This window comes from Sarcophilus harrisii, chromosome 2 (assembly GCF_902635505.1).
Source record: "Sarcophilus harrisii chromosome 2, mSarHar1.11, whole genome shotgun sequence".
NCBI lineage: Eukaryota > Metazoa > Chordata > Mammalia > Dasyuromorphia > Dasyuridae > Sarcophilus > Sarcophilus harrisii.
In genome coordinates, this window is record NC_045427.1 from 362,527,462 (window position 1) to 362,553,034 (window position 25,573).

Genomic DNA, 25,573 nt, shown 5'->3' on the forward strand with positions numbered 1-25,573 from the left:
CGCTCCATGACTGTCTTTGAGAGTTGCAGTGAACAAAATTCTATCAACTTTTAGCCAACATGATTATGAACCTCTCCAACACTTAGCTATACTTATTTTTTATGATTAAATTCAATTTAAACTTATTTTTATGTCTAAATTTCTCACTTTCCCCTTCTCTCACACTGAGAAAATAAGAAAAATAAAATCCATAACAATCATATATAATCAAGTAAAACAAATTTCCATATTGATCATGTCAGAAATTGCATATATGTAGGACATGTGTTATATACATATGTACACACAAATATACATACATAAAAGTTGAGCAAGACATTTCCTGCATTGACTACCTCCAAAAATGCAGGTGTATGGATAGATATATATTCATACACATAATATTTATCAATCTGCATTACAAGTTTGTCACCTCTCTATCTGGAGAAAGCATGTTGTGTTATGAGTCCTCTGGAATTGTGGTTGGTCATTGTGTTAATCAGAGTGTGTGTGTGTGTGTGTGTGTGTATATATATATATATATATATATATATTATTCTCCTAATTCTGCTCACTTCACTTTGTATCAGTTCATGCAAGTCTTTCCAGGTTTCTCTGAAACCATCCCTTTCAATGTTTCTTACATCACAATAGTATCCTCTTACATTTCCCGTAACATAACTTGTTCAGTAATTCCCCAGTTGATAAGCAGTCCTCAATTTCTGATTAACTTAAGCTGTGCTTTTCTTCTGATGATAGATGTATAGTCTGTCAACAGGCTTATAGAGGAATGATAGCTTCAAAAAGAAAACTTTTAGGTGATATATAGTGTTATATTTATCTCAGATTCTTATTGATCTAACAAAATGAGTATGTTACAGTGGTATATAGCCAAGCTCATTGGATCATGGATTTTTCAGATTTTTACCTTTGTTATTTAATGCAAATTTCAGGTAAGTAAATATTGGTGTTTAGTAATTTACCCAATTAAAGGGCCACATGATTATGTTAATCAGCTGAATAAAAATTGGTTCATAGGAACTTTATTTTTTCCTGAAAAAATGTGAGTAAAATTTTGATAAATCATATTTTAAATGCAAAATTAATTGATCATTTATGTAGGAAGAAAGGAAATGGGCATTTATTAAAATCTATGTACTAGACTTTAGGCTAAGTGCTTTACAAATATTGTCTCATTTTATTCTCACCACAACCCTCCAAGATAGACACTATTTCATAGCTAAGGAAATAAAGGCAAACAGGTTAAGTGATTTACTCAGGGCCACACATCTAGGAAGTGTTTGAGGCTGGATTTGAACTCAAGTCTTTCTGACTACATACCCAGCTCTTAGCACCACTTTGCTGTCCTAAAGGAATACTACACAAAAAGAACCTGGATATCATTTGTTTTTTACATCAGTCTTTACCACTTTCTCCTTTCTTGGCCATTATCATATGTGAGTGTGCACAGACATATGCACATAGGCATATTTTCCTTGTAACATAGTTAAGCATAATAATATCTTCAGATGTATGAAAGACTGGCATCGAAAGGGGATAGACTTGCTTTGTTTAATTACTGAGTGCCAAACTAACCCAGCTAGGTAGGAATTTAAAAAGGCCTATTTCGGCGCGTTATCATAGAAGGCCTGTTTTATAATGAAAGCTGACTAGCTATGCAATGCCATGTCCACTAGGATCAAGCAAAGGCTACAGGATGGCTATTCATCAGGTTTGTTTTATAGGGGCTTCCCACAGTGGGTGAAAGATTGGTCTTTAACCTCTAAGGCCCCCTATCAGCTCAGATTCTCTGCTTCTATGAATACTTTTGTATGAAAATAAAGGTATCCCTCATGTTAGACAAAAGGTACAATCCCTAAAAGATGTATGTAAATAAAATCATTTTAAATCAACTTAAGAAAGTTTTTTCTTTAATGTTATCTTTTATTTTTACATTAACCACATTTGTACGCCCCTCCCAGGAAATCATTTTTAAAGTGATGAAAAAAGCAATACTACTTAATACATGAAAAAAGTCTGATACTATGTTCAATGTTCCATTGTTTCACACCTACATAGTACTCTGCCTCTAGAAAGGAGATTACTTTTCATATCCAACCTCTTCATATATTTCTTCTCTGAGATTGTTTGATCATTATATTTTTAACAGCATTTACTTTAATTGTCCTTTCCATTTACATTGTAGTCATTGCATGTATTGTTTTTCTGTTTCTTTTAACCTCATTTTGATTAATTCATGTAATTATTAATTAATCATTAATGTTTCTTTGTATTCATCCTATCTGCTGTTTTATACCACATACTAACTTTTTTTCAATTTATGGACTCCTTGTTTCTAGTTCTTTTGTGGTTACAAAAAATACTGCTGTATATATTTTTACATGCATACATATATGTACACATATACATGTATGTGTGTGTACATCTTTTCACTTTTTCATTGCCCTCCTTGTGATATATGTCTAGCAGTAGAATCTTGATCAAAAGATATAGGCATTTTTCCACTTTTTTTCCCATAATTCCAAATAGCTTTCCTGAATAGTTGGAAGAACTCTATTTTCAATCAAAAGAACTTTTACTAAGTACTTACCATAGGCCAAGCACTATGCTAGATACTCAGTATACAAAGACAAAAATGCAACAGTCCTTAAATTCTATCCAAGGGAAGGGACATATACACATAAAGAAAATTGGGAATTCTAAGAAGGTTAAGGTTAGGAAAGAATGTATTCCAGGTTTTAGAGACAGCTATGCAAAGGTACAGAGAAAGGAGAATGTGTCATGTGTGAAGAACAACATGAAAGGAATGGCAGAAGAGGGGGAACAGTAAAACCTAGGTGTCCCACAACTACTACAATAAATTTTGAGGTAGAGCAAAAGACCTAGTAGGTACTGGGAAACCTAATGAAACAGTGAATTTTTTTTTTCAGCCCAGATCAGTATAAGAAGATTTACAGAGCCAAGGACACTGGAATAGGGATAAGGCTCATGTAGAGCCTTGTACAGAGACTAGACCAGGGGCCTGCTATTTTATACCAAGGCAAGAAACAGTGATGGTTCCATTGTGGAGAAAGGAGGTCACCCACAACTTTGTACTAGGATAAGGTAGTCACAATTCCAGTGTGAAACAAAAGCAAGCCTGCAGCTAAGTCCTTCTGACTCCCAGAGCAGGATCCGTTCTTACACTGAGCTCATACATTCTGGCTAGGGTTTATAGTTAAATAATATAGTCCAAGCTCCTTAGACTTAAGAGCAGACGCATAGTTCTGTTACTTTGAATTACATAATCTTCCAAATAGCTGCAGAGCTCAGATTTCCCTTACATCAGACCAGTTAAGGAACACTGAAAAGTTTGCAGCTTATTGATTGGCTTAAGATTCTCCTTAGATACTTGAAGAACATAGCATTTCGGTACCTAGACATAAGAGTAATAGGACATCAGAGAGTGATAGATCAGGACCACATATACTTTGAACATTTCTTTGCAAAGTATGCAGAGCCTAGCCCTGACACAAAGTCTCAATTCAAAAATGGAAACACAAAGGATTGTATCATAATTACAGTGCCAAGGATGCTCAAAATAAAACCCAGAGAGAGTGACTCTTAAAAACATTATTTTTCCATCCCATTCTTGACTTCCAGGACTCAAAACAATGCTTCAGTTGCTAACTCATCCTGAAACTTTTCATGGGATCTCCCCATCTCTAGCTCCTCCTACACCACTCCATTCCCTCTTTTTCATCTCCCTTTTGTGTGTTTTCTTTCCCCATTAAAACATTTTTTTTTATTTGTTCCCTCCCTTTTCTCTTTCCTTTCTTTCTCCTCTAAAGTCTAAAGAAGTAGGGAAAAACATTTTTAAATGACCTGGAAAACAATTCAAAGAGACAATTTAAAATCCAGTGGGTTACCTGAAAACCATTACAAAAAAGTCTGCCTATCATGCTTCAAGAAAACAAATGAAAACTCAGATCATCTAGAACCAGAAGGTAAAGTGAAAATAAAATTAATTTACCTGTAATTTCCTGAAAGTCCAAAATGAAACCCAAGAACATCATAGCTCAAATTTCAGAGTTTACAGGTCAAAGAAAAAATACTGCTAGCAGTCATCAAAAAAAAAGTTCAAATACCAAGGAACCATAGGATAAACAAAAAATTTGGCATCCACTACTATAAAGGTACTGAGAATTTTTGCCAAAAGGAAAATTATATTAGTTTACAAACAAGAATAATTTACTGAGCAAAAATGATCTTACAGAGGAAGAATGGATTTTTAATGAATTAGAGGACTAATTGGCATTCCTGATGAAAAGACCAAAATCAAGCAGAAACAGACACAGGAGTCAAAAGAAAGTAAACATAAGAGCAAAAGGAAACCAGAGAGTGATATATCAGGATCATAATATACTTTCAAGATTTAGATAAACAGAAGTGTGTAATTGAAACATGTCACTTCTAAGCCTTACTGCTATTAGAGGGCAGAGAGGGATTAAGATAGAGGTCTTGGAAGTTTTGTTTTTTTTTTTTGTTTTTTTTTTTTTTTTTGTTGTTGTTGTTGTTGTTGTTGTTGTTTTTAGTGAAGTTTCTTATTTTCAAAACATATGCAAGGATAATTTTTTCAACATTGATCCTTGATAAATCTTGTGTTCCAATTTCCTCCTTTTCCCCCCACTCCCTTCCCTAGATGGCATGTAATCCAATATATGTTAAACATGGTAAAACTATATGTTAAATCCAAAATAGGCATACACATTTATACAATTATCTTCTTACACAAGAAATATCAGATAAAAAAAAATAAAATTCAAGCAAACAACAAAAAAGTGAAAGTGCTATGTTGTGATCCATCCTCAGTTCCCACAGTCTTCTCCCTGGGTGTAGATGGCTCTCATCACAAAATCAGTGGAACAGGACCTGAATCATTTTATTGTTGAAAAGAGTTATGTTCATCAGAATTGATCATCATATAATCTTCTTGTTGCCATGTACAATGATCTCCTGGTTTTGCTCATTTCACTTGGCATCAGTTCATATAAATCTCTCCAGGCATTTCTGAAATCATCTTGCTGGTCACTTCTTAGAAAACAATAATACTCCATAACATACATATACATAACTTAATTCAGCCATTCTCCAACTGAGGAGCATCCACTCAGTTTCCAGTTTCTTGCCACTACAACAAGGGCTACCACAAACATTTTTTCACATGTGGGTCCCTTTCTCTCCTTTAAAATATCTTTGGAGTATAAGTCCAATAGAAACATTGCTGGATCAATTGGGAGTGTTTTTTTTTTTTTTTTCAGTGATCTTAAAATAGGAAAAAAGTAGGGAAAATAGGAATATCTCAGGGAAGAAATGGAGAGACTTGCAATATCATATAACTGGGGTACAAAGAGGAAAAAGGTAGACATCACTTGATCCTCACTTATATCTGAACTAGGGGAAGGGAATAAACATTTATTTGGTGCCTTCTATGTGCCAGGTACTGTCAAGTGCTTGACAAATATATTTAATAATGAGATTATCTCATTTGATAATTTGAAAAATTTCTCATTTGAACTGGTCAAAGGATAAAGCACTTAAGACACACAAAGGATTTGGTGTAGAAAAATGTTCAATTCAGTAGAGAAATAGGACAGAATGAAAATAATTGTTGGAGGGATTATTCATAAGTAAAACAGATCAAATTTTGGAGAGTGGATTATGAAAAGTAATTTAACAAGGAAAGAGGGTAATACACATGATTTGATAGATTACAATAACATAGCACTTCTCTCTCCACTCTTCTTTGTAAAGAGAGGAGTGGGCTAGGCAAAGAGGAAATTTTATACAAAAATAGAATGGAGGAAAATACACAATTAACAATAATAACTAAATATGAGTAAGGTGAAATTACCCCCCTAATGGCAAAGAATGGAACAGATTAAAAAACATAATCCAATAATATACTAATTACAAGAAGCACACTTAAAATATGTAAATTCATAAAGAATTAAAATAAGGGGATAGAGCAAAATTTACTTTTCTCCAATGAACTTCAATGAACAGTAAATAATTTCATTAAAGATGATAACAATGACATACTTAAATTTGTGGAACACAGACAAAGCAGTACTTAAGAAAAAGAGCATGTGTCTAAATACTTTCATCAACAAAGTGGAAAACAGATCAAAGAATTAAGAATGCAACTTTAAAAAAGAACTAAAAAGAATCCACAGATTAAGAAATCTAAATTCCACACCAAAATAGATATTTTGTAAATCAAAGAGAAAGAGATTAACAAAATTATAAATGATTAAAAATTACTAAAAACCCATTAAATTATTAAAAATTATTAAAAACTCATTAAATTATTAAAAATTATTTAAAACCCATTAAAATAAAATTAGAAGCTATTTTTTAAAAAATAAAATAAGCAAACCATTAACTAATTCCACTTTAAAAAGAAAGGAAATCCATAGAATCAATATTGAAAATAAAAATTACAATACAAAAAATGAAAAGATAAAAATATTGGAAACTATTGTCGAACTATATGTCAATAAAACTAATGTAATGAAATGGGTGAATGGTAACAAAAATCTAAAATTACCATATTGATACTAGAAAAAACAAATGTAAATTTCAGAAAAAGAAATTGAACAAGTGGTGTGGGGAGGAGGAATTCTATCAGACATTAAAAGACTAATTATTTCTAATATTAAATAAACTGTTTCTAAAATAGTAAAAGAAAAATCCTACCAAATTCTTTTCTACAATACAAATATGGTTTTGATACCTAACCTGCAGAAAGCCACAGCAGAAAAAAGAAAATTATAAACCAATATTCATAATGAATATATTTAAGAATGTCAAAATATTAGTAAGGAATTAAAACAATACATCAGAAATACTGTGCACTACAAGCAGATTGGATTTATACTAGTAATTTTGAATTGATCTAATATTAGCAAATTATAAACATAATAAGCTATATAAATAAGAAGAAATAAATCATATAATTTTATAACAGTACAGAAAAAGATTTTGACAAAATATAACACCCACTTTTATTTTTTAAAAATGAAGGAGCATAGGAATAAATGAAACTTTCCTTAATATGGTTAACAACAACTACCTAAAAATAAAATCTAGGAATGCACTTATAGAGGCTTTTCCGATAAGATCAAGGTAAAACAAAAATGACATTTATCAACAATGTTATATGACACAGAACTAGAAATGGTAGCTATAGTAATAAGAAAAGGAAAAAAACAAGGAAATAAGTATGTGCAAAAAAATAAAATTATCACTTTTTATAGATGATATGATAGTGTACCTAGAGAATCTCATACAATCAACTAAAATAACTTGAAACAATAGTCATCAAAATTGCAGGATTCATAAAATAATCATCAATATTTTTATATGTTACCAACAAAAGCCAGTAGAAAGAAATAAAATCCATTGAAAATAGCTATAAGAATCTACCAACTTCTCATATACAAACTACATGTATATAATTATTAAAAACTTTTTACAGAATAAAGCATACTTATGGATGACTAGAGAAATATTAATTGTTCATCTATATGTTGAATCAATATAAAAAAATGTCATTTACTTATTCTGTTACAGTGACTAAACAACTAAGATTATTTTATAGAGCTAGGAAAAAAAAAACAAAACTGAGAACAAGATTTATCTAAAGGTTGGCCAGAAATTTCCAAGGAAACAATTGGGGGTGGGGGGGTGGGGGAAGACAAACCAATAAGTTTTTTAATTGGCACTATTAAGAAATAGACAGGTCAATTAGTGGAACAGACTAAGTATACAACAAGGAACATAACCCAAAGACGTCAGCTGTTAGGTTGTAAAATAAAAATTCCTGCAAAACCAGAAAACAGGCTGGGAAAAATCAAGTACAGATTAACATCTCAGACTATACATTGTTAATCTTCTATTGGATATATGATTTAGATATAAAGGGTTATTTCATCAAGTCTTATTAAGGAAAGCTCTTTCAAGACTGGATTGCATCCTTTTCAAGATCAGTATTTGGTCACCTACTCTGGAAAAGAAATATAAAATGGAAAAATTAGTTAAGGGCTCAGGTGCAAACTTGCTTTATCTCTAGGAACCATGTACCAATGAAATAAGGAAGAGAAGGCATACTCAATCCCTTTTTGAAGGTCACTGAGTCATCAGTTTTTGCACAGTGGCCAAGTAGGGGATTACTTCATGAGCTCAAACTTCCAAGAGTCCTTTAGTGTTTAGTCACATATAAGATCTGTTAGAAGCAGCCAAAGATTTTTTTTCCTCAAACATTGCATGGCATTATGTCTGGATTCAGGAAGAACTGCTTTGTGCATTCTCAGACATAGTTTCTTCCTTTAAAAACCTTACAATCTAACAGGAGGGATAAAGACTAAGCACAAATATAATATAAGGCAAAATATGGAAAGTGCAAAGATTTCTAGTGAATGTGCCAATGGAAAATGTAATGGAAAAAGACATAATTTTCAGCTGGAGGAACAAGAAAGTTTTCATGAAGGAGTTATACTACCTAAGTTGGGCTTTTGAAGGAAGATAAAGATTTTTCACCTGGTTAAGATGGGAGTTGCTTCCAAAAAAATGTCTAATAACATGAACAAAGCATAAAGATAATGAATGTAAGAAAGAAATGGGAAGGTAGAGTGACATCAGACCACAGAGGACTCTGAATGCTATGATCAAACATTTATACTATAATCAGAAGGTAATGAGAAGCCATTCTGAAGCTTTCTGAGTTGGCAAGTGACATTAGGAAGAGTTTTCTTGCAGCATTTTGAAGAATAGACTTATTGAAGACAGACCAGTTAGGACACTTTTAGAATAATTCAAGTAGGAGGCAATAGGGACCTGAAGTAGAGTTACTGTGGGAGTAGAAAGAAGAGAACAGATGTGAAAAATATTATAGAGGTAAAATCCACAGGGCTTGGCAACTGCTTGTATGTGAAGGGAGAGAGAAGAATAAAAAATGACTAAAGTTTAAGCCTGGATAAATGATGATACAGATTTTTCTTGGGAGTGTTTCAGCCTATTTCTCAGAATAATTTCCCAGATTTAAGTTCATAAGATTGTTATTTTATTATTAATTATGTCATATTATTTATTAATGTTTATGAAAATATTAATGTAGATATTAAGATATATTATTAATTATAGTTAATTTATAGCTTCAGAGCTAGAAGCAATCTTAGAGGTCATATGTGTAGTAAGTGACTGAATTAGGATTTGAACCGAATTACTCTGATCTTAAATCCTGTACTTTCCCCACCATCTAATGTAAAAAGTTTGCTTAAGGCACAGATTCTTTAAAAGCTTTCTTTCTATATACTAATAGGAATATATTTAAAAACTAGAAAAGGCAAAATTGCCTTGCATGAAATGAAGATTGTTTCTTTTAATAACTGCTTGCATTTAAATTCTTTTAAAATGATAATTCCTTCAAAGAGAAAGCAAAACATGCCTGGACTTTCATAGTCACAAGGTTCTGAACCACAATTAAGAGTTGAGCAGATGAAGTCAGACTAGCTCCAACTTTCTATTCCTTATCTGACAGCCTTAAGTAAATGTTTAATATTTCAGGCCAGTTGCTTGCTTTATTCCCTCCATAAGCAGATGCATATCCCCTTGTTTTGACATAGGTAATTGTTAAGCTTTCTCAAAATTCATGTTCTTTAGTTGCAGACAAAGAGAATGGAAATTCTGCATTCTTTAGATGACTTGATCTATCACCTTTCATATCAGAACAGTTAAAAGAATGAGAGATGGGTATAAGTATAGAATACCATTCTTAATAGTTTGATGCCAACTTGATACCAATATTATCTAGATAAAAGAGAAAAATTGTTTTTGAGATGGAAAATTTTATTTTTTTGCAAAGATTCATACATGACATAGATAGGTTTGCTTTTTTAAAAAAAAAAATTATTTCTTTTGGTATGTTCCTTAAGACTTAATTGAGAAGAAAATAATTGCCTGATTTAGCATTGCATGCTCCATGAAAATTTATTGCTAATGTGGTGTATGGTAGAGCTCATCTATCAGTGTGTGTGTATATATATATATATATATATATATATATATGTGTGTGTGTGTGTGTGTGTGTGTGTGTGTGTATACATATGTATAAACAGAGATGTATAAACATATATTTACATAGACACATATGCATAACCTATATATGAATACAGACAAGAATCCGTGTATGTATATCTACATTTATTATGTAACACAAATTTATATGTGCACATAGCTGTATTAATGCATATGTTTATGGACATGTATTCAACATGTATATTAATATTTGTTATTGCTTCAATGGGCAACAAGTGGGCTGAATTGACTTTGGAAAATTACAAAGCTGCTAAAAAGGCCCCAAACTTCTCCCATTGCCTAATGAAGTTGTGAGCCTACAAATCATGGAACACCATAGTCTCCAAAGAATTAAAAATGTGTATTCAAGAAGGCAATGGAAATATATACATTAGATATGAGCAAGCTGCATCATCTAATAGAGAACTTCAAAGAGATGGTAAAGGAAAGAATGTTATTGGGGAAATGTACAAATAGGATGGATTATTCACTCAGTGGGAATAAGAGCAATTTAAAAGCTCCTTGTAGTCTCAAGAAAAAGATGCAAAAAGGATCTTCTCTGGTGAACTCATGGAAATATTTAAACAAGAGTCATAATGGTTGGGTATAAAGGGATGGATTGCAAATCACTGAAAAGAATATCCAAATAAATGAGGACACGGAACCATTTAAGTGTTTGAGGGACAGCTATGTGGAGCAGTGGACAGAGTACCAAACTTGCAATCAGCATGACTCATCTTCATGAATTCAAATTAGCTTTACACACTTGCTAGCTATATGATTGCTGGACAAGTCACTTACCCCTCTTTGCTTCAGTTTCTTCATCTGCAAAATGGGCTGGATTTAAAAAATTGGGAAACTACTCCAGTATCTTTGTCAAGAAAACCCCAAATGGAGTCATGAAAAGTCAGACACAACTGAAAAATGACTTCACAACTACAAAAATTGGTGGACTCTTGATTAGAAATTTAGGAAAACTGGATTTTTGGCCTAATTTTTGTACCTAATTACCAGCAAAGTCATTTAATCTCTCTGGGTCAGATTTGAACTCCAGTTATCTTGAGTCCAATACCAGCACTTTATCCTTGGTACCATTTAGCTATCTGTGAAGCAAACATGTCAGTCTAGCTGGAATATAAAGTTCATGGAGGAGAATGTGTTAAAAGATAGAAAAGATAAGAAGGAATTTAGTTGTTAAAAGCTTTAAATGTCAAACAAAGGAGTTTTTGTCTGATCCTTGATATAATGGGATATCACTGAAGTTTGTCTCACAGAGAGGTGACAATTATACCTTCATTTTAGGAAAACCATTTTGTTAAATGGATGGAGGATGGATTGGAGTGAAGGGAGACTTGAAGGAGGGATTTCAATTAGAAGCCAGTGACAATAGTCAAGGACAGCAAAAGCCTAAAATAAGATAGTGAATGTGTGAGTGGGAAAATTGCATAGGCAAAAGATGTTGGAGAGAAAAAAAAAATGACAAGATAAGGCAACTGATTTGCTAGGTCGGATGAGAGAATGAGGAGTCAAGGATGTGTTGCAAGTGAGATTGCAATCCTGGTGCCTTCAGCATTAATAGGGAAATTTGGAGCAGGGGGTAGATTTCAGGCAGAAAGAAAATGAATCCTTTTTTGTGTCTTGCTTCTTGAAAATAAGCAGAGAGCAAATTAAGGGCAAGTTAAAAACTTCCCTCCTTTCATATCATTTCCTCCTCCTTTCTTAAAAAGCAGCTGCTATCATGGGGCCTGTGACACAACTGTAACTATATCAGCCCCACTTTCACAAAGGTGGGGTTTTGCATAAAAGTCTCAATAATATTATTTTTGCAAGAATTAGAATCTGAGTGGAGGGTGAGCATCAAGATCTACCCGGTTTTGTGCATTTTTGCCACATGTTGAGATCCCGTGGGAACAGCATGACTCACTCAAGCAGACAACTGAACAAAAGCCACCAACTTGGTGCAAAGTGTTTAACTGAATTGGGTGTTTTGCATAAGCTAACTACATTCTGTACTTAAAGGACCACAAGCCAAGTAACACTGGACTTTGAGCTTTTTACTTGAGGGTAACCTAGGAGAAAAAACTTCTTTAGAAATTCACCACTTGACATAAGCAGTTAGCCAAAATGAATTAGGAGTTGGAGGAGGAGATATTTGCAAATGGTAGTCAAGAAAAACATATTTTTCTCCTAAAAAGGTTAGGAATAGAATGTAGGCAAGATAACCTCATGCTGAGAAACTGAAGGGATCTCCCATACCTCAACAGGGTATCCATGATCCAGGAAGGAAAACTGAGTCTTATCTTCAAATAGCCAGAGGGTTGTGAAATAGAAGAGGGATTGATTTCTACTCTTTTGTCCTGGAGAAAATAAATAAAATCTAATTTGGATATAGTAGGAGGAACTTTCTAATAAGTAAGGTTATTCAGTAATAAATAAGATAGTAACCCAAATTTTGTGAGAGTATTTTTTAAAATTATTTATTTAAAATTACAAAATAAGAAAAAAAACAAAACAAAAAGACAGAAAAGGAAAACAAAACAAAATATAAAATAATAAAATTTCCATTTCAAGAAAGCACATATAATAATGGAAGATATTACATTTATGACTGTTCATCTTTTCTTTGCTTTCTTATAGGTGATTCTTTTATTCTCTGATGTGCACTTTTTACTTTATTCTTTTTTTCTCCTTTTATTCCCCCAATTTCCTCCATACAGTTAAGCGCAGATATATTTATAAATACAGACATATACAGACATGTATATATATATATATATATATATATATATATATATATATATATATATTCACCCACACAATTCATATATCTACATATATACATACACATAGATTTGCATTTACACACATATAAACATGAATTTAAAACAATTTTAATGTGGCTAACATATAATATAGATTTCTCTCTTGTTGAATCTTTAAGTTTGACTTTGTTTAAGATCAATGATTTCTAGCCCTACTTTTTTTTTCTAATAAATTCTAGTGATGATCTTTGTTGTTTGTGTATATATTTTATTTCCTATTGGGGTAACTCTTTTACTTTAATTTTACTCCTTAACTGCTTTACTAATACTTAACCTCCCCTCACCCATGTATCCCTCTCTTATCTTCTTCCCTCATCCATATGGAGTATTTTTTTCAGATATGAGATGTCATAGAAAGGAAGAATGGTATAGAACATTGGACTAAGAGACAGAAAATCTGACTTTGGAGTCTGACTCCCATTTACTAGCTATTTGACTTTAGCCAAATTACTCAAACTCTACCTCAGTTAATTCATCTGTAAAATAGGATTGATAATAGTATTTGAACTATCTACTATGTACAATTATTGTAAAGGTAATTAAGATAAGCCTTCTATAAAATGAATCTATAAATGATATATATATATGAATATATATATAAAATGAAAAGTAAACTGAAGTTTTGAATGCTGTGGATAAGTTCTTTTGAATTCTCAGGTTGAGAAACACCTAAAAGGTGTAAAATCCTAAGGTGAGAGATAGATGATGAGATACTTTCCCAAACAATTTAAATACATTCTGCTTCTTTGAGTCCAAATCACTTTTCCTTGGGAAGATGAAATAGAATTTCAATTTTTTGAGTTTCTTTCTATTGTTCTTCCTTTCATTGTACTTAAATTCTTTATTGAGTGCTACTTAAGGGTTTCCTACTCAACTGAGCACAAAAGTAGAATAATAAAAGTTACTGAAGCCAAAATGAAAAAACTGGGAGTTTGCTCCATTATGTCCCTTAAATTGGGGGCAGGAGAGATTATGGTGAGAAAGGAAAGATTTTTAGAACTAGACGAGACCTTAGCTAAAATGATTATTTCTGATCTATGTATCCAACCATGACCTCACTCTTGACTTCCAGTCTCACATCTCTTAGACATCTCAACCTAACATAACCCATAGAAACCTTAAACTCAATATGTCCAAAGCTGAATTTATTATCTTTCTCCCAAAAACCCCTCTCCTCTTCCTAACTGTCCTATTGCTATTCAGAGCACAGCCACTCGCCTAGGCTCACAGCCTAAGTTTCATTCTCTGGATTGATCTCCTTGGTCCAGTCTTTTCTAGTGCCATCCATCCTTCACTCAGCAAAGTGGTCTTCCTAAAGTGTAGGTCTGACCATATTCCCCACTATTCAATAACTAATAATCAAATAGAAGGTCCTTTTGGGGGCTTTTAAAGCCTTTTATAGTCTGGTCTCTTCCTTTCTTTCCAGGTTCTTTAGCCCTCATTGCTCTCCACATGCTCTGGTATCTACCAACAGTGGGCTTCTTATTTTTCCTTGAGTATAGCATTCCAGCTTCCAACTCTCCATTTAAACATCCTGTCCTTTCCTGGAAGTCTTTCTTTCCTATTTCCACCTCCTGGCTTCAAGTCTCAGTGAAGATATCATTTTTCGAAGGAAATCTTTCCATATTTCCCTTAAGGCTACTGTCTTTCTTCTGAGCTTAGCTTCAATTTTTCCTATATATATATATATATATATATATATAGATATATATATATATATAGTCTGCACATAATTGTTGGACAGGGCAGCTAGGAGGTGAAATACAGAAGTGTCTCTGGAGTCAGAAGGAATTGAGTTCAAATCTGACCTCATATATTTAATAGTTTGTGTGATCCTAAATTAAGTCAATTAACTTTGCTCACCTCAGTTTGCTCATCTAGAAAATGAGCTGAATAAGGAAATAGCAAATTTACTCCTGTATCTTTGCCAAGAAAATAACCAATGAGTTCACTAAGTGGGACATGGCTTTTTAAAATCGTTGGCAGGTTTTCTTCTCTCTTTGTGCCCCATCAGGCTATAAACTTCTTCAGACTATTTTTGTTTTTCTTTATATCCTCAGCACTTGGTACAGACTCTGTCATATTTGTTGTTATTGTTGTTCAGTCGTTTAATTCTGTGTGACACTTTGTGATGTCATGGACTATCGCACACCAATGCTGTCCATGGAGTTTTCTTGACAAAGATAATGGAGAGCCATTTTCTTCTCCAGTGGACTAAGGCTAACAGAGGGAAAGTGACTTGCTAGGAGAAGTTAAGTGTCTTGCCTAAAGTCACACATCGATATGTGCATGAGGCCAGATTTGAATTTGTCTTCTTGATTCCTGCTCCAGCTCTCTATCCATAGCCATCCAGCTGCCTCCTTACACATAGTAGGTGCTTAATAAATATTTCTTATATTAACTTAAATTCTAAGGTCCATTCTAAGCTCTGTCTTATGATCATTTGAATCTAAGAAGCCTAGTATCAAAATCACTGTTTCAAGTATCACTTCCACCACATCAGACTTCTATGAAGTTTTAGGCATTTGAGTTTTCTTTTTTTTGCCCATTTCTCTCTTTTAAAAAATTTTAATAGTATTTTATTTATCTAAATACATACAAAGATACTTTATTACACTCACCTTTGCAAAGCCTTATGTTCCAAATTTTTCTCCCTCTCTTCTACGCCATCCTACCTTCTCTCTCTCCAAGATAGCAAGCAGTCTGATATAGGTTAAACATGTGCAGTTTTCCTAAATAAATTATCATATTCATCATGCTGCACAACAAAAATTATATCAAAAGGGAAAAAAACACAAGAAAGGAAAAAATGCAAGCAAACAATTACAACAACAAAATGTTTTGATCCATATTCAGTCTCTATAGTTCTTTCTTTGAATGTGGATGGAACTTTTCATCTCAAGTCTATTGAAATTGCCTTGAATCACCTCATTGTTGAAAAGAGCCAAATTCATCATAATTGATCATCACATAATCTTCTTGTTACTGTATACAATGTTCTCTTAGTTCTGCTGACTTCATATCAGTTCATGTGAATCTTTCCAGATTTTTCTGAAATCAGCCTGCCATCATTTCTTATAAAAGAATAATACTCTATTATATTCATATGCCATAACTTATTCAGCCATTCCCCAGCTGATGGACATCCACTCAATTTCCAGTTCTTTGTCATTCTGTTTTAAGTTTTGATTTTGGGCACATAATCAAAATCTTTTTTAAAATTCAAGTTTCTAGATTTATTAAAATCTCATTGACTATTAAGATGACTTCAATGATTAAAAGCAATGAATCCCAGCTTAAACATTTTAATCCTGATGCATGATTAATCATAGGAAGGGAGTGAAGGAAAGTCTACAAAGTAAATAAATGCTAATGTAATACTTAATTTCTCTGTTGAAATTTATGAGTTAATGGTTAAGATAGTGAATGAAAGTTAAAGAACTTGGTTTTCCAAGTCCAACTCTTTTGATACCTCATGCCTAAATGACAGAACCTCAAATCTGTACTATATTTCCCCCCTCAGGTTGCAAATATCTGTTTAAAATGCTAACTCATAAAAGGAAAATAATTAAAATGAGCACAGCTTAAAGTAGATACACAGAAAAATAATCCAGATTTGGTCTGTCCAAAGATCAGCACAATTCATTGTAGAATCTAGTAATTTATTTCCACATATTTCCTGTGAGATTTTTGCTTTGTTTACTACCCTAAACTACGTAACTAAGACAAGTATCTTTGTCCATAAACATATCCATTTCTGTAAATCTAAATCAGTCAGTCTTCATAGAACCAAGTATATCATTCTTAAAGAAAAAGTAAATGGCTTCCCATAGGCATCATATAGTTCATGAGGATTGCTATAAGAAAATCAGAATGTCAACCAGCAATTAAAGAATCTGATTGGATACTGGAAAGAATTTTTAATTGCACATAAGTAGCAATTTTCTAGGATAGCTGTTACTTGTGACATATGTCCCAAAGGTCAGAGTTCATACTTCTTTGGACATTAACCTAATCTTTAAAACTCTAAAAGTTACTCTTTTGAATCATTAAAAATTTTTTTACAAGCAGGGATTTTGACAATTAACCCAGTTAATAAAGGTCAAATTTCAATTTTTCCCCCAATTTCTACAGCATTAACTTCTTCCCTTTTGAAAATGGGAAGATATAGAATGATAGTTATTAAGCAAGTACAAGGATGTAATTCTACTGTCAGAATGATGATTATTAAACAGCTGATAATGAAAGAATAGAATTGCTATGTATCTGATGGGAAAGAAAGTGGATTATAGAGAAAAGAAATAGAAAAATTAAGCCCAAATAATGTGTGTAAATTAGTAGTGTAATATAGCTAGAATCTTTTGTAAATCTTCAATTACGACTTCTGTCTCCCAAGATTTAACATACACATTTAAAAATAAGTGATCTTTATTTGAACATATTTCCCTTGTTTGCAGCCTCTTACATTCTGTGGTTTACAAACCATAATACATAGAAGTAATAATAATAGCCATGTTTACATAAATTCTTAAGGTTAGCAGAGTACTTTGTGGACATTCTTATTCAATCTCATCAAGGATTGAGTTGGTAGACAAACATTTTCTTTAGAAATGATAATAATAATATTAATAAACCATAATAAAAACAAATGACAAAGTCCCTGGGGGAGGCACAAAGTAAAATAAAGCCTTAATTAAATAAAATATAGTCTTGAATTTAGTTGCAAAATTTTGCAGGTCAAGTTGCTTTGTGGTTAACATAGTATTAGTGGTAATGAAATAAAAATATATCTTACACAAAGTATAAACACAATACATTTATTCCTTGCTATAAAGATATTAACAAAATATTTTCATTTTAGTGGACAATTGTAATTTATATTTATTTTTCACTATCTTAACTACATTGTGCAATTATGGAAAAATTTATTAGTGTAGTAAACATGCAATACACAAATAGTATTTGAATATAGTGATCAAGAGACGCTACTGCCTACTTGATTGCCAGCGAATTTATCTGACACCATGTGAGCAACAAGGAGCTTCTGTTGGGCCCCCTTATTATCTGTGAAGATTTTGCCTTTGTTGTGTTCTAACCTTCTTTGCTGTGTTCATCCTTCTATTTTCCCTGCTGTATGGTGGCAGATTGATTAATCCTCACCATCCATGTATCACTTTTTTCTCCTTTCTGTAAATATTACTTAAGGTCTTTAGTTGCTTATTATTTAGGCATAGTTGAGTGAAAAGGGATGATGAGGAGGACAGACTCATTTCACAATATTTCCCATTAAAATAAATGAAATTTGTTTTTCCTTAAATGAATTTCTGCCTTACATGCCATTTTCATGGAATTGATTTTATCTTTTTAAGAAAGGATGGATATATCAAAATAGTATCAAATATAATGACTTTCTTGGACACTTTCCACTTTTTCACCTGCTAACTTTCTTATTGTGATAAACTTGTTGCTTCTCCTTTGCCCCTAGAGAAGCCACTTATTTTAGGATTAATACAAATGCCAAAAATATTTTGTTTTCAGAAATCTTGGAGCCACACAAAATAGCTACTTTTCCTTGAAAGCATCATTATTATCAGAACTTTTTTTTTTTTTGACACAAAATGCCTTAATCTACAACTAGAAAAAAAGAGATGGACTAGTAATGAAATAAGAGGGAAAAAAAAAAAAAAAGAAACGAACAATAGATGGATGATTCAAGTGCTGTACTAATATATAGGAAATTTAAAATGTCTGTAGTAAGAGTTCTTAACCTTTAATTGTGTCATGAACCCTTCTGGCTGGCTGGCTCATGAAGCCTATGAATGAACCCCTTCTTAGGATAATTTATTTTAGCCAAAATTCATAAATTGAAGAAGATACTAATTTTTGTTTAGATGTTAGTAAAATTTAAGCTGTAACTTTTTCCCAACCAAGTTCATGGATCCCTTGAAATCTATCCATGAATTTCAGTTTAAAAACCTCTGATAATAAGCAAAAACTCTAGTATGTTCAATAGATTTGCTTTGAGGGATTTATGGAAAGACGGGAATAACAATCACAAAAGATGAGGGTGATGGGGCAAGTAGGTGGCACAGTGGATAGAGCACCAGCCCTGAAGTCAGGAAGACCTGAGTTCAAATCTGATCTCAGATACTTAATACTTCCTGAATGTGTGACCCTTGCCTCAGCAAACAAACAAACCAAAACAAAAAAAATGCTTAACAAAAAGATGAGGATGAGGAGGCTTGGATGACTTTTCAATATGTACCACTGAAAAGGCAGCCAGATTAAAAAAATCAACTGAAGCATACTAAAAAATATTCTGGAAGCAGGTGGACAAATAATGAGTAATTATTAATATTTTCTAAAAATTAGAAATCATTTAAATCACATAAACAACAAAACTGCATAATTGATTAGATGTTTAAAAAAAAACCTTTGACAAAACACAGCAATTATTTTTGTTTTTAAGAACACTCTAAAGATTATAAACACAAAAAGAATCCTTAATATAGTCAAAATTATAGTTCTAAAAGCAAAGGTTAGCATCAGCAAAGTGACTGGCACATAGTAAGCATTTACTATGTACAACAGTAAAACACTGGAAGTTTTCCCAATAATAACAGGGGTAAAGCAAAGCAGTCACTTTCACCACTATTATTTACCATAGTTCTAGAAAGACAACTAGCTAAGTGACAAGAAAGTGCTAACATGGCAAAGAAGAGTCAAAATTATCTCCTCTTTATAGATGTGTTGTTGTGGGGCTGTTTCACTCATGACTGACCCCATTTGAAGTTTTCTTAGCAGAGATAGCAGAGTGGTTTGCCAGTAATTTTCTGGGAGCAGTTGCTAAGTGTCTGAGGCTGGATATGACCTCAGGAAGATGAGTCTTACTGATTCTGAGTAGTCCTTCCATTACACCGTAGGTCACTGAAATCTTGAATCCCAGAAGCAGATTTCTTTCCCTTGGGGAAGGGAAACACAGTGTAGAGAAAAGAACAGTGACTCTAGAATAAGAAAACCTAGAATTGTATTACTTGTCCTTCTCCTGCTACTCATCTCCCCATCACCTCCTACCATGAAATCCTACCAGATTTTGGGCAAGTCACAACATCCCTGACCTGAATTCTCATATAAAACAAGAAGATTTGATAAGATATCATTCCATCTCTAAATCTATGACCTATTGATCCGGTGACATGACAAATACTTCTGTTTAATTAGAAAGGATATGGTAGAAGGATCAAAAGACTATTTCTAAGTATTTAAGAGTAAACTTGGTCTTGCTTCCCAGATGGCTAGCATGAGGATAATTACAGGAGAAAAGGCCTCTGGGTCATAGGTAAAGCCGGAGATTCTGTGACCTGAGAGGAGATGACCACAATTAATCAAGGGAAATATTATTTATTATTCTCTAGGAAGCTGGTGAATACCCCAAGTTTTGCAGGGTCAGATTTAAGTTGCCCTTTTGGACACCTGAACCTTAGTTTTGTAAAATCTGTAATTTCTATAAATCTACTTTTCCATGATAAATAAACAGCCTAGGAAAAGCATACTTATATTTCTGAGTATATGGCAAAGGGATTAGTTATCTGAATCAGGGTGCATAGAGAGATGATAACAGGGATCTTAGGAGTCATTCAAAGAGATGATCAGAGTAGGAGAAAAAATGTGAGTTTTATTTGTCAAAGAAATACAATGAAAATAGTTTAGAGTCTAGAAACTGAGATTCTAGACATATGACATTACCCTCTGACCTTCACTTGTCTATTCTATACAACCTAAACAAAATGATTTTAATTATCTACCTCAGAACTGAAGCAGCTAGGTGATGATGGAGTTCTTGGTCCTTACTAACTGGGGGATCATAGAGAAGGGTATTAACAGGAGAGGGTCTGAATTACTGTAAAAAAAATCAGCAAATCGAGCCACTTCCTGAGGCAAGCAGGGAGGAAGGAACATGGACAGGTTTGTCATGTCATCCTTAAATAAGCTTTTTGTTCTTAGGTGGGCCTTTTGTTATACTTAAGTAGACTTTTGTTGTAATAGATCCTTATTGAATTCCTTTATCGTGAGCCCAAGACCCTGCAATTACAGTATTCAATCAGAAGGCCAAGTAATGATGTCAACCCCCAAGGTTATTTTTCTCCTATAAAAGAGCCCTCTTCTTCACTAACTCCTTTTAGGGTTAGCCCACTTACTAAGTGTCATAATGTCTAACTCCTTTTTGGGAATTTAGCTCACCAGTTAATGGTGTAATTCTTCACTAATTTCTTTAGGAATTTAACTCATCTTACAGAGTTGTGGCTTGCCTTATAAAAGCAAGTTCTCTAGGAACTTTGCCTGCCTTATGGCCTCTGTCCCCTTATTATAGCTAGTTCGTTAGGAACTTGCCCCTTGTTATGACGTCTTTCCCCTTGTTATGATGTCTTTCCCCTTGTTAATGACTGAACTTCCTTTTGGAAATCAGCTATTGCCAGCAGCATAATTAAATCCTTACCTCTTGATTTGGAGATGGTCTAAGCCTATAATTCTTTACAACACTCGGCTGAAAATTCAATTTTTTTTTTTGTTCAATTTCTGCATTTCAACATTTGGTAGTTTATATAGTGAGTCCTGGAACCCCAATATACAGGGATGCAGATTACTGAACCCCAAATATATTGGTCTTAGCAAGGCTCATTTCCCCAACTTTAAGTCCCACCTCAGACACTTACCAACTATGTGACCCTGGGCAAATCACTAAACTAAAACCAAACCCTGTTTGTCTCAGTTTCCTTATCTGTAAAATGAGCTGGAGGAGAAAATGGTAAACTCCTCTAGAATCTTTGCAAAGTAAACCCCAAATAAGAGTTCCAAAGAGTCGGCTCCTCACCCAATAATAATAACCTACATCAGGGTTATTTTTAAGAACATGCTTTTTAAATCATTTAAACCACAGAATTTTAAGTCCCTTGTGTTGTCTCAGCTAAATTGAGTGAGATGGTGTGATAGGATCAGGATTTTTATGACACATCTTTTGCTCTTTCTCTCATAACATGGGGTATGCTTGACTTAAAAAAAGACAAAGCTCCCTAGGACCTGACTGATTTTTAGGAATTGATCCTAGCTTCTCTGGTGCAGTTTCCTTCTTCCTCTCATCAGTCCTCATCCACAGCCAGCCAATCTGAGGTAGGCCTAGGAAAAAACTGTCCCTGGGATCTGATTGGCCCTGACTTCAGTGATACAGCTTCCAGATCATTTAAGAATATTTAAAAAGACAGCCAAATGAAATCTTTACCCCATTGATTTGGTTGATCTCTGCAAATATCACATTTTGTCCCAACTTCCCAGTGTTTAAAACTAAACAAAGAGATGGAAGAAGTAAGAAGAGAGGGATGGGAGTGTTTCTTGGGCGCAGGTTTAGAGAAGGAATTAATTTCAGAGAAACTGAAGCTTAAGGTGAAATCATTCACACTCTATAAAGTTTTTCAGGATTGTCAGCTACTAAGAATCATTCAATTTTCCTCTCACCCTGGTGAAGTGCTTATAAGCCGTGAAGGAGTAGGAATTGAGCAATTGAAAGGAGGAAGCTGGAAAGATGAGGGGCATACATTTTGGGTAATCAGCTTTTGGATTATTAGAAGTTAACAGAGACTTCTGTTTCATTGGTGATTTGGGAAATTCATATGTCACTGGTGTAAACTTTTTTTAAATTGTCTTGAATTCCCATTGATGTGCATTATACTTGGGGATTGTGTTTACTGAGCATGCTTTTCATTTAATAAAATTTTAAAAATATGTATTTAAAAATAGAAATTAAGAGGTGATGATTTCTTTTATGGAAAGACTTTTAGAGAAATTCAAGTGGAAATACCTTTGGATTTCTATCTCATCCCCATCAACTTGGCAAGGATGACAAAAAAGGAAAAGGACAATGGTGGAAGGAACTGTAAAAAAAACAGTCACTAATACATTGCTGGTGGAACTGCTAATTGGTCCAGTCATTCTAGAAAGCAGTTTGGAACTATGCCTCTAAAGTCACTAAATTGAACACACTTTTTGATGCAGTTCTACCATGACTAACCTGAAAGAGATCAAAGAAAAGGGAAAAGATCCATATGTAAAAATGTATTTATAGCAGTTCTTTTGTTGATGGCAAAGAACTAGAAATCAAGGACCCATTAACTGTAAAATACGATTATATGATTATGATGGAATGCTATTGTGCCATAAGACAAAACAAAAAGGATGATTTTATATAAATCTGGGAAAACATTTCTCCTGATGCATAGGGAAGTGAATAAAACCAGGAGAATGATTTGTATAATAACATTGTAAAAGCAAACAACTTTGAAACAAGAACTCTTATCAAGAAATTACTTTCCATTTCAGTGAGGGGGGAGATAAAGGAGGAAGAGAGAAAATTTGTAACTCAAAAATATTTTTTAATGAATGTTAAAAGTTATCTTAACTGAAATTGGAAATAAAATAAAAAATAAGTTTTAAAAAGAACTCTGATCAAAGAAATAACCAACTACGATTTCAGAAACCTTATGGACATACTATTCACTTCTTGGTAGACAGGTAATAAATTTAATATAGTGAATGAGACATATTTTTGTATGGTATAAAAAGTAATTTTGTTATTTATATATTTATTGTATATATATGTATATATGTACATATATGACCATGTATATTTGTTACAAGTGTTCTGTTCTTCTTTTTCTTTTTTCAGTGGGACAAAGAGTGATAAGGAGAGAAAGTGAACAGAAAGGCAAATAAATGCTTATTAATTCAAAGAATTCAAAGAAATTAAATTAAATTATAAAGAAAGATTATTCACTTTACTAAGGATTTACAATAAGATATTTTTAACTTTTGAGTCTTTCTCTAAGGAAATTAAAATGTAAGTCTGTTCACAAAAAAATTTAATATGCCCTCAACTTTTCAGGAATCCACATTGTGCAAAGTGACAGCTACTGATATAAAGACACTACCTTAAAAAAAAAAAAATAAGACAGGAGAACAACAGCATCTGCTTTTCCAGAAATAACACTGGAAGATACAACACTGTCTTAAACATTCATAAACTGGATGCATTGAACTTTTAAAAGAAAACCAAAGAAAGTTCAAACCCCTTCATCTTAAATTTATGTATTTGAGATTATAAAAATATAGCTTTGTGTTCTCTTCCTAGTAGATGAAATGGAAGTTCCTTGAAGTAAAAGACTAATTTTTCTTCTAACTTTGTCCCCAGTGCCTTGCACATTGCAGGAAGTTAATAGGAGCTTATTAAATTGGATCAAATTCACTAAGATATTATTTGAAAATATGTTATTACTATTAATGATTTTTATTATTTTATTATTAGATTAGATGGTATTATTTGGACTTAACCTTTTTAAAATATATGTAACTCATCCACTAACATTAATACTGTAAATATTTGCCTCCTTATGCCTAATTGTATATTTATAAGCAGAGAAGTAGTTGCACATAGTTATAACATGGATTGTGGAAAGCCTTCAGATCTACTCCCTGCCTGCTTCCTGCTAATCACACAGAATGCTTAGCATTTCAGTATGACCAAGGTGATGTACCTTATGGTTTCTTCATGTCATATAATAAACCATTACTGAAAAGATCTGGCATTTGGGTATGAAGTAGAAAACAGTAGTTCAATTACCGGATCCTATTTTAAGTTATACTAACATGGGATAGTAAAATGTTTTTGTATTTTGTGTTTTGTTTGTGAGTAGAAAAGACCTGCTTATTCCCTACCCAATTTGTATTGTTTATTGAATATCGTTTTAGTCCTTTTTGGGGGGAAGACCAATAATTTGAGCTTTAGCCATTTTTAACATGGTAAAAGGACTAAATAGGAGAATATGAGAAAAGAGACAAACTCAGACAAACTGAGACCTTAGCTTTAAAAGATCAAGGTGTCCCATTACACTGGGAGGCCATTGTCTGTTTTATTGACCTCTACCTTTCCATTGGCCTCTGAAGACTCTGGAGGAAAGAGAAAGGCTGATAACTTTGCCCAGCTCTTTCTCATCTAAATCCAATTCACTTGCAAGTAAAGACATCACCCTCCTGAAGTCATTGATTCTTTTCAAGAACCAAACCCCAGTTAGGATCATGTGTGCTCACCCTGGAGAGGCTTCAGCCAAAACTCCACCTTCTACAAGAAGTCTTTCCCAGTCTTCCTCAAGGGTTACAGAAAAGTAGCTTAAGTGACTTGCGTAAGAGTACACAACTGGCAAGTAGCCTAACAGGTGCATTTTTAACCTAGTTTCTCTAACTAAAAATGTATTTTGAAGTGATTTCTGGACCTGAATTCAAATCCAGCTTCAGACATTTACTAGCTGTGTGATCCTGGTCAAGCTATTTAGTCTCTGTTTGCCTCAGTTTCCTTATCTGTAAAATGGGGATAATAATAACAACTACTTGCCAGGCTTATTTTGTGGATAAAATGGGATAATATTTGTAAAGTACTTTGCAAACTTTAAAGTACTAATTATTATTATTATTAGTGCTTTACTGCACTTCTGAAAAAAGGTGTTGTCCCATCTTATCACTAAATATTCAATAGCTGTGTTGTCTTGGGTGAGTTACTTAATCTCTCTAGGCCTCAGTTTCCTCCTCCATAT